A 15683-nucleotide genomic window follows, 5' to 3' on the forward strand; every position below is an offset into this window, starting at 1 on the left:
TATATGTGTGTGTGTGTATAATATACTTAATTCTTTTTTGTTAATATATAGGTTTAAATAAATATATTAATATATATCACTTTTTTTACAAAAATAAGATTATAAGTGCATGGAGTTAGGTAACTTGTTTTTCTTTTTTTTGTACTTTTAGACTTTGTTAAAATAACAGCTTTATTGAGATATAATTTACATAGTATACAATATAATTTTAAGGTGCACAATATAGTTTTTTGTTTTGTTTTGTTTTGTATATTTAGAGTTTGCAGCCATCCAATTGCAGAAAATTTTCACCACTCCAAAACAAAACTTAATATCCATTAGCACTCACTCCCAATTCCCTCCTTCGCCTAGGCCCTGGAAATCACTAGTTTGTGTCTCTGTGTATTTGTCTTTTATGGGCATTTCATATAAATGGAATAATAGTAGTATGTGACTTTTTGTGTTTGTCTTCTTTCAATTAACACAATGTTTTCAAGGCTCATCCATATCATAGCAAGTATCGATATCAGTACTTTATTCCATTTTTGGCCAAATAATATTCCATTGTACAGACTTGCCATGTTTTATTAATCCATTCATCCGTTAATGAACATTTAGTTTGATAACTTGTTTTGCTTACCAAATTTTTATTAACATGGAATGAAGAATCTGTTTCATACGTGTGGAGTATTCCATTGAAGAAGAACCAATGCACTGAATGAGATGCACCATGTTTCTTAATCCACTTCCCTATTTACAAACTATCTTACAATAATAAACATCCCAATAGACAAACATTAGCAATTCTGTCCCACTTTAGGTTAGAGTTGGGCTACTAGAATGGGATTGACTTTTTCCTTAATGCCATTGTATTCTGGGGGGAAAGGTAAGCGCAAATACAGAGAGGAATAGGACAATGGGATGAGAGAGCCAGGCCACTTTCTTATCCTCCATCAGGGAAAGCAGTTTAGGAATACACCCTTGAAAATGTCTGTAATCCTACAAATAAAATTATTTTCCTGACTAAGGGCAGACGTAGGTCATAGACAGCCAGCATGTGGTTCTAGCCTCTTTCAGATCTCAAGCAGCCTGAGGCAGTACTCCTTCAGCCCCAAAAGGCTGAGTATAAATTGTGCCTGTTGGCAATTTCTGCTGACGTGCTGCCTGACACATGGCTAAAAGCCTTTGTCAGAGCTGAGAATAAATTCCAAGACAGCAATGACAGCTATAACAATGATGCCACATGTTAAAGCGTTTAAAAACCCTCATCAGGAGTAGTCATCCAACACAACATCCTTTACATAGATGGATCTTGCATACTGGAAGACAATGGGGAGGAGGGTGTGCTATGCTCAAGAAGGGGAGAAGATTGTTCTGCAAAAGGTTATCTGACTAAGGTTTTCAAGCACTATTTAGATGAAGCTGCCCCTGTTCCACCCTTACCTCTCCAAGCCCAAAGGGATCAAGTTCTTCTAAGGCATTTCAGGCATGAGCAGATGTCTACTGTGCAACAAGAAAACGAGACAAAGGGGAATACAGCCATCACTTGAAAGAGCATAATAAACACAAATTACGCTGCCTCCAATGGACCGTAGGGCTTTCATTTGCAATCTGGATTATTCCACGTGATTTGTTTCAAAAGGATTCAGGTTTGTTCTGGGAGGAGATGATAGGAGGTGGTTAGACATTGTGTCTTGGGGATCAGCTTCTGTAGGGTGTCCACACAGGGCATGTGCTCTAAGAGCATTTTAGGGGGTCAAGGATTTTGCTTAAAATGCAAAGTCATGAAAGGGGAAAGTTTGCCAGCCTCTTTGAAGAGAGAAAATTTACCACTTTTTAGCAAGAATTTACCACAGACTAATTTTTTAACCAATAAAACTATTTGTGTGCGTGCATGTGTGTGTGTTTTCAGAGAGTTGTTTTGCAAAAGGAACATGCCTTGAGATTTACAAGAAGAATTGGCAACATGAAGCAAACTGAGGGACCTTCTTGAGTCAAAAGAAAAAAAATCCCCGGTGGTTTCTGGCTCACAGATACTCTGCAAAATGTCCTGGGATGGGGACCATCTGGACAAAGATATTCCCACCCCACCAAACAAAATGCAAGTTAGAAAACAGGAAAAACACACCCCCACACACAAAGCGAGCCAAGAAGCCAAATGACTGAAGGGCAACAACTTTGCACAATGCAGGAGGAAGTGGAGCTCCCTAGGCACCATGGGAAGCAAAACTGCTCCTAATCCAGGGAGATGCCCCCCAGAACACCCCAGGAGAGGGAAAGAGCATAGGTCCTGATAAATGTGGGGCTAGAGAAGACTGCCTGGCAAAAAGGGAAACAGGGAGATAGGAAATGGAGAAATTTCATTTCCGAACCACCTTCCATGCGGTCTCCAACCACTCAAAAGCTGGTCAAAATAAAGCCTATTCTCTGGATGGCTTTGAATGATAGAATGGCCATTTTGGGGGATTCCTTAGTATGTTTAAACCCTTATGAAGTCTAAAAGGGTGCAAGATTTCCTCTGCTAAGTCAGATGAACAGTCAAGTCATCAAACATATAAACAAACATGCAAGACAGTCACAAACACACAAGGAATTTTCATTGGCATGATATACTATCCGCAAACCTAACCAAACTTCTCTACTTTACTAGTGTTTACTATAACACTTTTTAAATTCTTCTACTGAATTAGATTCTCCAAATTTACAGATCTGAAAAAAAAATAATAACTTTCATCATACTCCTTAGAGGTCAATGGGAGTAACACATACATGTGAGCTGTGGTATCACTATTGTTTTCATGGTGTTGGTTTCCCAAATACAGTAAGATGTCAGCTCTCTGATCTTAGGAAAATCACCAATGATTTTATTTGGAGTGGAGTCTAAACACATAAAACATTGCTTTCCCATTAGAGCGGTACAGGCATGCCTTCCTCTGCATCTCGTAGCTGAACACCTCACTTTCCCCCCTCTTCCCATAAATCACCTTCAACATCTAATTCTTTTCACCATATCTTTGAACTATGGAGTCAGAGTCTTTTCTGCCCATCAGCAGCCCATCTTTCTCCATTTAAGAAAGCTGTTGGTTATGGACTTCTGCCTTTCAGAACAGCTACCCACAGCTTGTGGTCCACTTGGCAAGTGATCCAAAATGCCCTCCCTACCTAGAAGTGAAGTCAAGGCAAGTGGACTATTGCCTGTCAAACAAAATAACCTCACAAAGACACAGGGAATCACTGATCCAGACCACAGGAGAGTCTCCAGCTATTATCAGAGTTTTAAAAAAGAAAATCAATCCATGTGGCCAGGCCAGAAACATGTGGTCCTGGTTGCTAAGCATCCACTTTCTAGTCAGGAATTTTGCTTCACCACCCAGCTTCCATTGCTTTGTGATTTTTTTCTAAAATGCTTTTGTGTGTATGTGTGTATTTCTCCATCTTCAGCCCTGAAATAGGAGATAAAAAGATAGAGGCACTTTAAGATTAGACTATTTAGAAAAGGGAATATAAAGAAAAATAGTCCTATGTGAGCCTGCCTTCCTCCCTCTCTTCCTTCCTCTTTTCTTTTTTGGCAATGGAATACATTTCCACAGAAGAATATTAAAATTAATCTCATTATTTAAAAAGGTAAAAGTGGAGTTGCTCTGGTCAGATGGGATAAAGGAGCTGATCCTTGCCCCATCTCCCTCTTCCAGTCCTGCTTTCCTCTGTCAGCCGCAGAGACCAATTTGCTGTGTTCTAGGGATCTTCCAGAGGTCTGAAAACCATTGGTTTAATAGACCATTGGATGGGTGTCAGGAGAACCGGATTTCCATCTAGAAATGGAGCTCAGGCCATTGTCATCCCATGTCAGGACCTAGAAGTACCAGGATTACATAGGAGGTCAGAGACAGTCTCAATAGTCAATCTGATGGAGCGGAGTTGGAATAGCTCCCATGCTTCAAAAAGAGTAGCTCTTCTTATAGCTGGGTCCTATTTTGGGGTTCCACTGGGATTCTAGAATTTGTAAAACTACTTGAACAGGTGATCTCTAAGGTCACTTCCAATCCTGAAATCCTATACTAAGGTTTTAACTTAATTGTAGTCCATCTAACTTTTCTTTGGAGAAAATACTTTCAGAAAGGCCACAGAATATAGCCAATTTATTCATTTGCCAGCTGCCGGCAAATGTTAATAGTATTTTCCAGTGCTCCCTTGTTATGCTTAAATTCCCATAGTAAAGGTATCTGGCTACTTTTCTTCAGGGAAAGGAAGATCATTATGATGGTTCAGGAAGGAAGGTATTACTTAATTCAGTTCTCTTCCTTAAAAATGGTTGATTACAGCAATGTACGTAAAAGGTAATCACTTGAAACCAAGTTAACTCTATGAGTTTTACCCAATATCTTACCTACAAATATCTTAGCTGCAATGCTGTTCTCAGGCACACACATTTTAGAAACTCATCTTTTTTGAGGTTCCTCAAGTTACACCAAGCAACTTGGGTTGTTTGTATAAAAATTACATATTGAAGGAAAAAAATGAAACTATCATAAATAACTCTTTGCAAAAAAAAGAGAAAAAATCCCCAAATTAACCAACTTTACCTCTATTCTTAATTTTGCCTATTACTTTTCAGTTCCTATACATACTTAGAAAGGTATTACACCATGGTTTTTGTGTCAATTTGTAATGTGATTTTTCAATTATTTTATAGAGTGGTAAGTTTCTCCACTTTCTTCCTAGTTACGATTGATAAAGACTGTGGAATATTCCATTACATTGATGCATTATAGTTTGTTAACCATTCTCTGACTGTATTTCAGAGTCAAACAGCAAGAAAAGCTCGGAATCATGATGCCAGAGATTGTAGTTCTCCTTGTGAAGGTAGGCCTTCACAAGGAACCACCAAAATACTCTGCTGGTCTCAAATTACCACTGGGTCAAGTGCCAGCAGGGCCTCACGTCATGTTCTCCAGGCTAGAAAATATATATGGCAAATGGGGTGCAAAATGCATTCCACAGAGGGACTTTTCAGCCTGCCTTGCTCTCTAAATACAGAGAAAGTTGGAAATGTGAACCCATACAGTTTCATCAGGTTTTGATCAAGGATCCCAGGTTGTAGACACTACTATAGCCAGGTCATTCTTGGTTACCTTTGATTCAGCTTTCCAGGAAAATCTAAGGCAGAAATTTCTATAGTGGTAACTCAGTTGGGAAGCAATTTCTTCTTTTAGGAAATATTTAAGTTTGAAATAAACTCACAAGCTTTGGAGCTGGAAATTTTTAAGGATGGATCCATGGCTAGTACCTAGGAAATCTGTCCTCATCTAAACACATTTATGTTTGGTGTTCTATGAGCATTTGGATATTCTGCTAAAACATCAGGCAACACTGAGCCTTCAGAATGGATGGGCCTTGACTACTACTACTACTACTACTACTACTACTTCTTCTTCTTCTTCTTTTTTTTTTTTTTTTTTTTTGCCTTGACTTCTTCAACCAAAATTTGGTTTTCAGAGGTAGTGGGTGATTATTTTGATAATGTTTCACATATGTTCAGAGGGTTTGTCAATAAGAGCCTAAAAATGTCACTTTTTAGAAACGTTACTTTTTGTTCTCCTCTGTTAGGCCTTGTCATTCTTGCTCTAAAACATGCTAAAAAATTCCAACCTTCCAATGCTGTTTGCACCTTTCTAATGCTCATAGCAGGTACATGGGGCTGTATAAATACTAACGAGGAAATCAGTCTCTGAAAAGTGCTAAATAATCACATTGTTGGAGCTATAATAGCAATACAAAGCACTTTCATTTTCACAAGTACATTTTGAATGTAATAAAATAAAGAGTGTTAGTTAAACAGAGACATTTGCACCATGGGAGGTTGTAGAACTATTCAAAGGTAACATTGATAGAGGTTAATATATGAAAGAGGCTGTTGGGAACAGATTATTATTATTTTAAGTGGAAATATACTTACATCATTCAAAAGGAATAGGACTGCAATCTTATTATGAGGAGTCCTCAAGTTTGTGATTTTTTTTTAAATACAAATTTGCATGTGATTAGTCTATCATTCAATAAAAGCTGAAATGCCTCCAGCATTTTCCCAGCTTCTTTCTTTTTTTCTCTAAAACCTCCCAAGTTCAGTATGTCAACTTGGGACAGACTAGCTTGGAATGAACTTTGATTCTCAGCAACCACAATCATGCAAAGAATAATGACCACTTTCCTCAGCCACTACTAGAGCTCACGTGTCTAAGAGATTGGAATCCTAGCCTTTGTCTTCCTCTAGGAATTCCATTATTGGTATTCTGAAGATGGGAACTCCATTGCAATCAATAATACTAACCACCTAGAAGCATTTTGTGCCAAAAATAAGTATACTTTAGGCCTTCTTCCACACCCCTTCTTTTAAAAGTTCTAAAACTACACTTGGACAATGACTAATTTTTTTGAGAATTTTATTGACTCAACCAGTTATAGCAAAAGATACACACATGGTCAAAGTAGTACTTATCTTTCCAGAATTATCCTAAATGCATTTAAATTTCTCTTTTTTACTTTCCATGCCTCCCAACCTAATGTTTTATACATGGAAAATTTAAAGATACATTGGATTCTTTTAGTACCTTGGACTGGCAAGATTTGTCCTCAATGAATAGTATTCCATCAAACATGTTTTTTTAAAAACTCTCCTTGTCAAAGTCATAGTCTAACAGAAAGGCAGAAATGTCTCTATTATTGCCTCTACTTCCTCTTTGTAGCCCTCATAACTCCTTAGTCAATCACCTACATCATTACCTGAATGCTCAAAGATCTGCCTGTAATACTAAAACAAAACTCTCAAAAAATAGTTATTTTTCTGGGCCTCAGAGAGCTTACAAAGATGACTTATGATTCTAACTCATAGGGTGTTCATTGATTGGCAAGAATCCCTAACTCTAGCAATTTGTAGCTCCTCCGCCACCCCAATTGTAAACGTTTTAAGTCTCAATAAACAAACATCTCATTACACTCTAGAAAAACAGCAGAGTATATTAATTTGAAACAGACATTAAATCAAATTGCAGCTCTGCTACCTTCTAGATGTTTGATATTCAACAATTACTTCTCCAACCCTCAGTATCATCATCTATAAAATAGGATAACTGTGCTTATTTGAATTCTTATAAAGATTTAATGAAATGCTTGTGAAGTAACTGCCTCAGGACTTGACACAAAGAAGCCAAAAAATGAGGAGGTTTTTCATTAGCTTTGTTTTTAACCTTATCCATTTCATTTTGTTCAGTGATGGCCACTTACCCAAGACTAAATGAATTACACCCTCTCGTGTCTCAGAGATTGAAATCCATGTGTCCTATATTATCTTCCTTTGATGGCCAATTAACTTAAAATATATTCTTAAATTATTGGTTTTTTGGAACTTTTCACCTGGATTATAAATGTTTTATGAGAAGGACTGTTTCATATGCTTGTCTTTTGGGGAGTTGACTGGGGAGAAGATCGCTGATGGAACACTACTGAACACTATTAGGTGCAAAGTGCCCCACATACTGTCAATGGCTCAGCAAGCTTTATTGGGAGTTTGCTGTCTACACATAAATGTATCAAGATGGTTCATAGACCTCCAAAGGTTTGCCTCGGGTAGAAGTCACTTCACGTTTTGGTCCTTATACTGTAAAAGCTCATTTTTAAAATAATGGTACCACTCCTTTTAGTGTGGTTTTACACTGCCAACAAATCTTCCTGCTTAAGTGTAAACATTTCAGTGTGAGCATGAAGTTCAAGCTCTGCTAGAAAACATTCACATACAATAAACACAGAGTAATAAAGATACCACAATTTCAATGCAAGTCTGCAGGGAGCCCAAGGATCTCACAATCATATAATGCTCTAATTTCAAAATACTTTTAATGAGCATCTGTAGGAATTGAGTTATAATGCCTTTTTTCAAAAGATCTGCAACATGACATGAATTCCCCATTGAAATGAACCTCACGTTAGCATCCAATTTAAAACGTTACAAAAATGACATTATTGCCTAACATCTGTTTTATCATCTGATGGTTCTGTTGTAAGATTAGAATGGTGAATTTATTTCACCAAAAGCCAAAAGAGACCCTTATGCTGTCATTATCCTTGGATTACTTTCCTATTACTCCCAATATCAGGGTCATGACTGGGAGGGTAGACAATCATCCAGTCAGAGGAAATGGTAAGATATCACCTTAGCCCATTCTCAGATTCCATGCAGGATCCCACCTTATCTACTACAAAGAAATGACTGTCTACTGGTTAAGCAATATAGCTGCTGACATGCTCTGAATGTTTGTACCCGCCCCCCCCCCCCAATTCTTATGTTGAAATCCTAGTACCCAACATGATGGTATTAAGAGGTAGAATCTTTGGGAGGTGCCGAGGTCACTAGCACCTGAGGATAAAGCCCTCAGGAACGGGATTGGTACCCTTGTAAAAGAGAAACTACAGAGATCCCTTGCCCCTCCTACCGTGTGAGGATGGCAAGAGAAGGCACAAGCCATGAAACAGGAAAAGGGTCCTCAGCAGAAGGAACCATACTGGTGTTTGATCTTAGACTTCTCAGCCTTTAGAACTGTGAGAAATAAATGCTTGCAGGGTCTTGTTAATGGCAGCCTGAATGGACTAAGACAGTCGTCAATTACCAAAAACAATTTCTAGAAATTCAGAAAGAAAACATGTTCTAATTTCAATTCTATTTATAAATTACATTTCTTTCTTTGGTCCCAACATGCCTTAAGTTGAAACATCCACAATAAATGTGATGATCTTTTACTGGTAAGATACGTAGACATTCTTTCATGGATAGAGACTGTTAATAAAAGCCATCATGCTGTCCTTTGTAAAAATAACTACTGTACATATGATTAGTAGAAAAATTATTTTTGCATATTTAAGCTGTTTGAAATAATCCACTCAAACTAAATTTGTTATCAGAAGTCTCCACTACCATACCCCATGGCATTCAATTACATGCTGAAAAAAATAAGGATACATATACGTGGAACTTTTATTAAAGCCTTGAATTTTATATTCTTGACATTAAAACCAAACCTCACTAACTTTCATGGTAACACTAAATGTTAAACACGTATTCATTCATTTATATTTTTAGAAGACATGTTGTATGAGGTAAGGAGTAGATTCCATGAATTTCTTGGAAGACACAAGGCAAAAGCTTGGTTTTTCCAGAATGAACAAGAAGACAAGAGAAACTTTTAAGGTAACGTGAGCACACTGCCACCACTATTACTGGAGAGAAGAGAGTCCCTCAAAGAGATGGACTGATTTTTTTAGCTCAGTTACAATTTTTATGTTGAATGTGTTCAGTTATTACATATAGGGAAAGCCTCTAGAAATCTGCCTCAGAGTAGAGACATGCAAGAAATGCTAAGTATCATCTTCCACTCAAAATTAAAATGAGATTAGGAGCAACAAAGTTTTCGTGCTACTGATCTCCTGCATCTTGCCCCCACTATTCTGGTTAAGAGGAGAAGAAGTCCGCTGCTGGAAAGCAGGGATTGTCTCTTTCATTCACTGCTGCATCTCCAGGATCCAGAGTAGTGTCTATCACAGAACAGGCATCCAATAAATGATTGTTGGCCAACTAACTGTCTCTTCCTCTCCCACCCCCAGTCACCCCATCCTTGCCCCTCCTCCTCAATATCACTGGATGCTAAACCAAGGAGAAGAGAGCAAGCAAGGAATAGAGAGGAAGGCGGGTCTGGACTGGTATCTGGATGAAGGAGGTCTCCAGACTTGAGACAATACGCTCTGACTTGGAGTATGTGGTCTTTTTTTAAATTTTTTTTTAAGCTCTAAGTTGCCTATAAAAGTATTAAAGATTAATGTACAAATGCACTATTAGGACTTGACTGTTCATTATAGTAATGCTTTGTTTGAAATTTGTAAATAAAAAGTAATTTCTTCAAACTTCACAGAGGTTTCCATCTTAATAAGGCCTTTGGAATCATTCAGAATGGCAGGAGATTCAGATGGAAAAACATTTGAAAATGCAAATCAATATAGGAATCCCATAAAAAGATTGAAAAGCAGTATCAGGAAAAAAAAATAACTAGGTTCTTTATTTTCTGAAACAAAAATTGAACCAGGCATGGTGTATAGAATCACTTTGAAAGGTCATCAATCTCCAGATTAGAAAAGCATCACACTCTAGGATGCCAGGATATTGGCAGGTTTATAAATCAGCCTCGTTTTTGCTCAGTCATTTCAAAAGAAGTATAAGGTTTGAGCCTCTAGTACGATAGAGGTAGGCTGCTCCAGAAAACAAACAAACAAACAAACAAAAAACAAAACAGTATATACACACATTGATATTAACACACACTTACATAGACATATACACATATATATTAGGGGAAAAAATGTGCCTACATTTGATCCATATTCTTTTTCTTTAAGCCAGAGAATATTCAGAATATCGAAGTTGAATACTGGACTCTATTCAGCATGGTTTTACTGCTTATTATTCCCCATTTCAGCCCACTGGATATAATATGTTTTTCCCTACAAATAATGAAGCACAAATATTCCGTCGGCAATGTGGGAATAATGCTAAATACAGCTTGAAGTCTATTAAAACACACACACACGTGCACACACACTTGAATTAAAGCAACATGTAGGCCAGAGATTATTTTCTTCATTGCTTGAATCAAGAAGAATTTAACTTATTTTACAATGTTATATACTTATAGGAGACATTTAGAATTTCTAGCCAAAATAACGTTTATATTCTAACAGTTATATTTGATTTTTTAAAAGTCAGCTTAATAAGCCAGCCACATTTCTGGAAACATTTAGGTCCTCTCAGCCTGATATTGTGGGGAGGAGCAGGATGTTACATTGCGATAATGAATTATAGATATTCTCCACTGAATTGAAATTTCACTGCTATTAGTAAAATAGGATATAATTCTAAAGGAATGTTGGAGTATTCTTGAACATATGGGACAAATTATAAGTAAGATAAAATAAGTCAAATGGGAGATGTACTGTCATTATGTAGAAAGAATTGGCTGACTGCAAGAGGTGTGATTCTCGAAGTCAAAGACCAAAGGTCACTTACCCCAATGTACGTACTCAGTAAATGTTGCTTTAAGTAATTGATTTAAATAAAAGTCCACTTTACAGACTAACAAGTTGTGATGCAGAAAATCTAAATACCTCGGCCAGATCACACTTTTAGAAACTGTAGCCTGAAGCTCAGATCTGAATCCCCTGCAGCAGCACAGCTCTGTACTGTGCTGGATGTGTAGACACACCCAATCTTGCAATGGGAAAAGAGGAGAGAGCTGTAGGGAAGGAGAGGAGTAAAGAGAAAGAAAATGTATGGGATCCTATAGTGGAGGAAGAAGAACAGAGTAGAAAATGAGAAGTCCAAAGGATAGGAGCCAAACTCGAATCCATCTCAAGCAGGAATGGGTTCTGCAAGGCAGTAGTTCTTGTTAGGGAGCAGGGTTAGCCACTAGAGATTAGACAGATGGAAGCCAAGTCAAGGAGAGGCTCCTGACCTATTGACAAGGGATCCAGGGTAAACCCCAGAACACCTTCCACATGGAGGAAATACGGTAGAGAGAACAGAGGCCAGGATTCTATTCAGAAGTCCGGCTGGGATTGCCTGGCCACACATGGATAGGAAGGCCTCAGTATAAGCCATTGCTAGACCAAGACTACAATAGCCTCCAGACACTTGGACAGCCTACCATTATTCTCAAACCCTATATCTAATAGGAATGCAGCTACAGACACCATATCCATTTGTGTCCACTGGTTCCATGGCTCTAGAAGGGCTGAGGCTACCAGGACCAGCTAGGTGAGGCTGGGACAGGCAAAGACTAATGTAACTTATCCAGAGCTGTTCCCATAAACCACATGGCATCCAATGTCCCTATGCCACAAAAATGGGCATAAATGTTGGCTTGGTAATTTCAAAGCCACATAATACTTGGCCAAAAAGTAGAGATACTAAGAATGCAGTTAAAATTTAGTCATGTTATAGAAGCCAACTAAAAGAAGCAAAATGATGGACATGATGCTGTGGAAGAGGGCATGAAGTGAAAAACATAAAAAGAAAGTTTAACTCTGTCTTGCTAGTGTGAAATACCAATATGCTATTTTAACCAAAAATTGCAAGGGATTTTTAATAATAATACTGTATGCAGAGATTGATACCGGCACTCCCCTATTTGAAAATTAAGTGCATGTATTGGGAATACATGATGACTTGATGTAAGTATACAGAGCCTTAAAAGTTGTGTTTATACCCAGTAATTATACTTTTAAGTATCCCTTATGAGGAAATAAGGTGGGATTCAGATACTCTTAAAACTACAAGGTTCACCACACTATTATTTGTAATACTGACGAAATTTGAAATTGTTTAAATATCCAAAAATAGGTGAATTACAGAACATATATTCCATAAAGCATTAAGTAATCATTAAGCATGTTGATTTTGAGGAATTTTAAATATCCTGTTTGGTAACATAGACCATAAAATTATTATATGGCACATGATCCCAATTATGTGTGTATATGTATACAAAGAAATATGTCCCTATACTTTTTGTCCATGTATATTTTATATACATATATTCTTATATACCTAGATATAAAACACATATAATGAAAAAATATATTTATATAAGACACAGAAAAAGACTGAAAGGAAGTTGAACTTCAATTTGCCCTATTAACCAGCTCTATGATCTTGGGCAGTTTATCTTCTCCGAGATGAATTTTGCTCATAATTAAAATAGATAATATCACCTCAAAGAGTTTTGAATATTAAATAAGAACAGGAAAATATAACATCATGATACCTGAAAATGGTTTAAAGACTCAATAAATGGCAGCTATTATAATATTCTCAGTAACTTTGCCCCCACAACCCTACCACATACACTTCCCAAACACAAGCATCCAAGTTTATAATGATGTTCAGGGACTCCTGGGTGGCTCAGTCAGTTAAACATCTGCCTTCAGGTCAGGTCATGGTCCCAGGATCCTGAGATCAAGCCCCTGCTCAGTAGGGTGTTAGCTCCTCCCCTCCTCAAATAAATAAATAAAAATCTTTAACAAACTTTTTAAAATGATATTCAATTAGCACCCTATACCAGGCAGTATGTTGCCTCCAGGGTTATAAAGGACTCAACTCTAGGGTGAGAAAAGAAATCTATTTAGAACAACTTTGTGTATACAACTAAGTCCCAGCAGCTTCCCTGGCAATTCATTTCAGCCCCATAATTACCTCTTTCCATATCTGAGGAGTTTTTAAAAAAATATTTTATTTACTTATTTGAGAAAGAGAGAGAGCACAAGCAGAGGGAGAGGGAGAAGCAGACTCCCCGCTGAGCAGGGAGCCTGGCATGGGGCTCCATCACAGGACCCTGGGACCATGACCTGGCCCGAAGGCAGATGCTTAACCTGAATGAGTGACCCGCAATGAATAATAATAAAATAGAATTATAACAATATACTTTAAACAGTCATATGATTATGGTCTCTTTCTTTCTCTCTTCACTATCTTACCAAACTGTAGTTACCCTCCTCCTTGTGAGGATGTGAGATGATAAAATGCCCATGTGATGAGATGAAGTATGGTAAATGACAGGCATTGCGACATAGCGTTGGGCTACTACTGACCTTCTGACAATACAAAGGAGGATCATCTGTCTTCTCTGGACTGCAGTCAACCACAGGTAACAACCTGTGACCAAGGAGTGGGAGAACTACTGTACTTATAAATCTAATTCTTCTTTTAAATTGTACAATGTCCTACAATCTCATACTCTATAAATTACTTTCATATGCCATAACTTATCCTGCATGCTAAAAATATAATCTCCTTCATTTTTATTTTTTGGACATTTATTTGCTTTTTATACAATTCTGGGCATATGTTGCGTTAAACAACTTGATCGACACACAGAGTTCCAAAGGCACTCTCCCAGTAATATTTCCAACCTACTGGTTCATGGCAAAAAAAAAAAAAAATTAAAAATTAAAAAATAATAAAAATAAATGCTTACAAGGACTAAACACAATTCAGTTCTAAATAAATATTGAGCAAAAACAAAAACAAAAACCCTCTGACACACAGTTTCACCTGGGAAAGTGAACACTATAGCCCTGTTATCCTAAGAGGTTTTGATATATAGAGCTATTGTTTACCCTGGCACAAGAGAGGGAGAGTGGGGAGAAGAAGAATTCAAGGAGGAAAGGAAGAGAAACAAAGACACAAAGAGAGACAAAGAGGGAAAATTTAACATATATTAAGATATAAAGCTCTCATCAAAAAAGAAAAATTTTCAGGTGGCAGGACTCTTAAATACTGATATAAATTCTTAGGAAAGTTGTGGATTCTTCTTAATTTGTAGAAGTAGGAGATGGGAGAAAATTGGGAGACAGATTTTCATCTATCTAAGTTGACGGCTAAAGTGAGGTCCATTGATTCCATAGATTCGTATTTATTAGGTTATTCTACTTTAATCCTCTTCTTTGAAGATTGTGTACAAAAAATAACCTACATGGTAGAGAGATTTTTGGTTTCTGAGATGTTTCTACCTGAGGTCAGTATGAGAGAAAGAAAAACAGGCTACTCTATGCAACAAGTGCCATTTGCAAAACACTCTGATTCTCTCAATAAATATTTTTTTAGCATCTACACTGTTCCAGGCTCTCTTTTATGGCTAGAAGGATAGCAGTCAATAAGACCTGCAAGTCTTTGATCTCAGAAATGCCTATTTTCAATAGTCTTAAGGCCAGGATAACACAGTCACATTTGCAATATAGATTACTCCCAAATAAAGTGACTAGAAATTCTCAGTGTACTTTATGTCCTGAAAATAAAGGGATGGATGGATGGATGGATGGATAGATCAATGGATGGATGGATACAGTCAATCTTAATTATTTGCAGATTCTGTACTTCCAAATTTGCCTGCTCACTAAAATTTATTTGTTACCTCAAAAATCAATACTTGGGGTACTTTCAGTTATTCATGCACATGCTGAAAGCAGCAAAAAAATTTGAGTCACCCAACATACATGTCCCCAGCTGTGGTTTAACAAGGCAGTGCTCTGCCTTCGTGCTTTGGTTCTCATGGTATAGACGGATCTTTTTGCATTATATTTTGTGGCCTATTTTTTTTTTTACATTTTTGTGCTTTTCATTGATGACTTCACTGTTTTTAAATAGCCCCCAAGCATCGTGGCTAAGTGCTGTCTCTGATTCCTAAGTGCAAGAAGGCCGGGATGTGCCTTATAAAGAAAATAAGTGTGTTAAACAAGCATCACCCAGGATGAGTTACAGCGCTGCTGGCCGTGAGTTCAACGTCAGTGAATCAACAATACCTATTAAATGAGGTGTCTTTAAATAGAAACACACATCGGGACAGAGTATGTAATAATGAGTTGATGGGCATGGAACCCAACCCTACATTTTCCCTAGGAGCAATGGTTCACCATTCACTAATTCAGTGTTCATAGCAACTATACAGAACATAACTACCATTCATGATGAGATTTGGTGATAAATGGTAGATAGATGAGTGGCCTTTAGTACCATGGGAAAGCTACTACACAATGAAATAAAGATATGTGGTTTTTGTTCTGTGGTGACATGTCTTGCTTCTGGAATAGAAGTTTGCCTTGAATTCATCTGG

At 37.4% G+C, this 15683-nt stretch overlaps 1 long non-coding RNA gene across 2 annotated transcripts in view; it reads right to left on the reverse strand.

The window, feature by feature from the left end:
- LOC140612138 (uncharacterized) overlaps nucleotides 1–6186 on the reverse strand; it is a 40727-nt gene extending 34541 nt beyond the window's left edge. For both annotated transcript variants that reach the window (XR_012013453.1, XR_012013454.1), the window contains exon 1: nucleotides 5936–6186. This is a non-coding gene — a long non-coding RNA (uncharacterized lncRNA). The remainder of the gene's footprint in view (nucleotides 1–5935) is intronic.
- Between the last annotated feature and the right edge of the window lie 9497 nt (nucleotides 6187–15683).

This window comes from Canis lupus, chromosome 20 (assembly GCF_048164855.1).
Source record: "Canis lupus baileyi chromosome 20, mCanLup2.hap1, whole genome shotgun sequence".
In the NCBI taxonomy this organism is placed as follows: domain Eukaryota; kingdom Metazoa; phylum Chordata; class Mammalia; order Carnivora; family Canidae; genus Canis; species Canis lupus.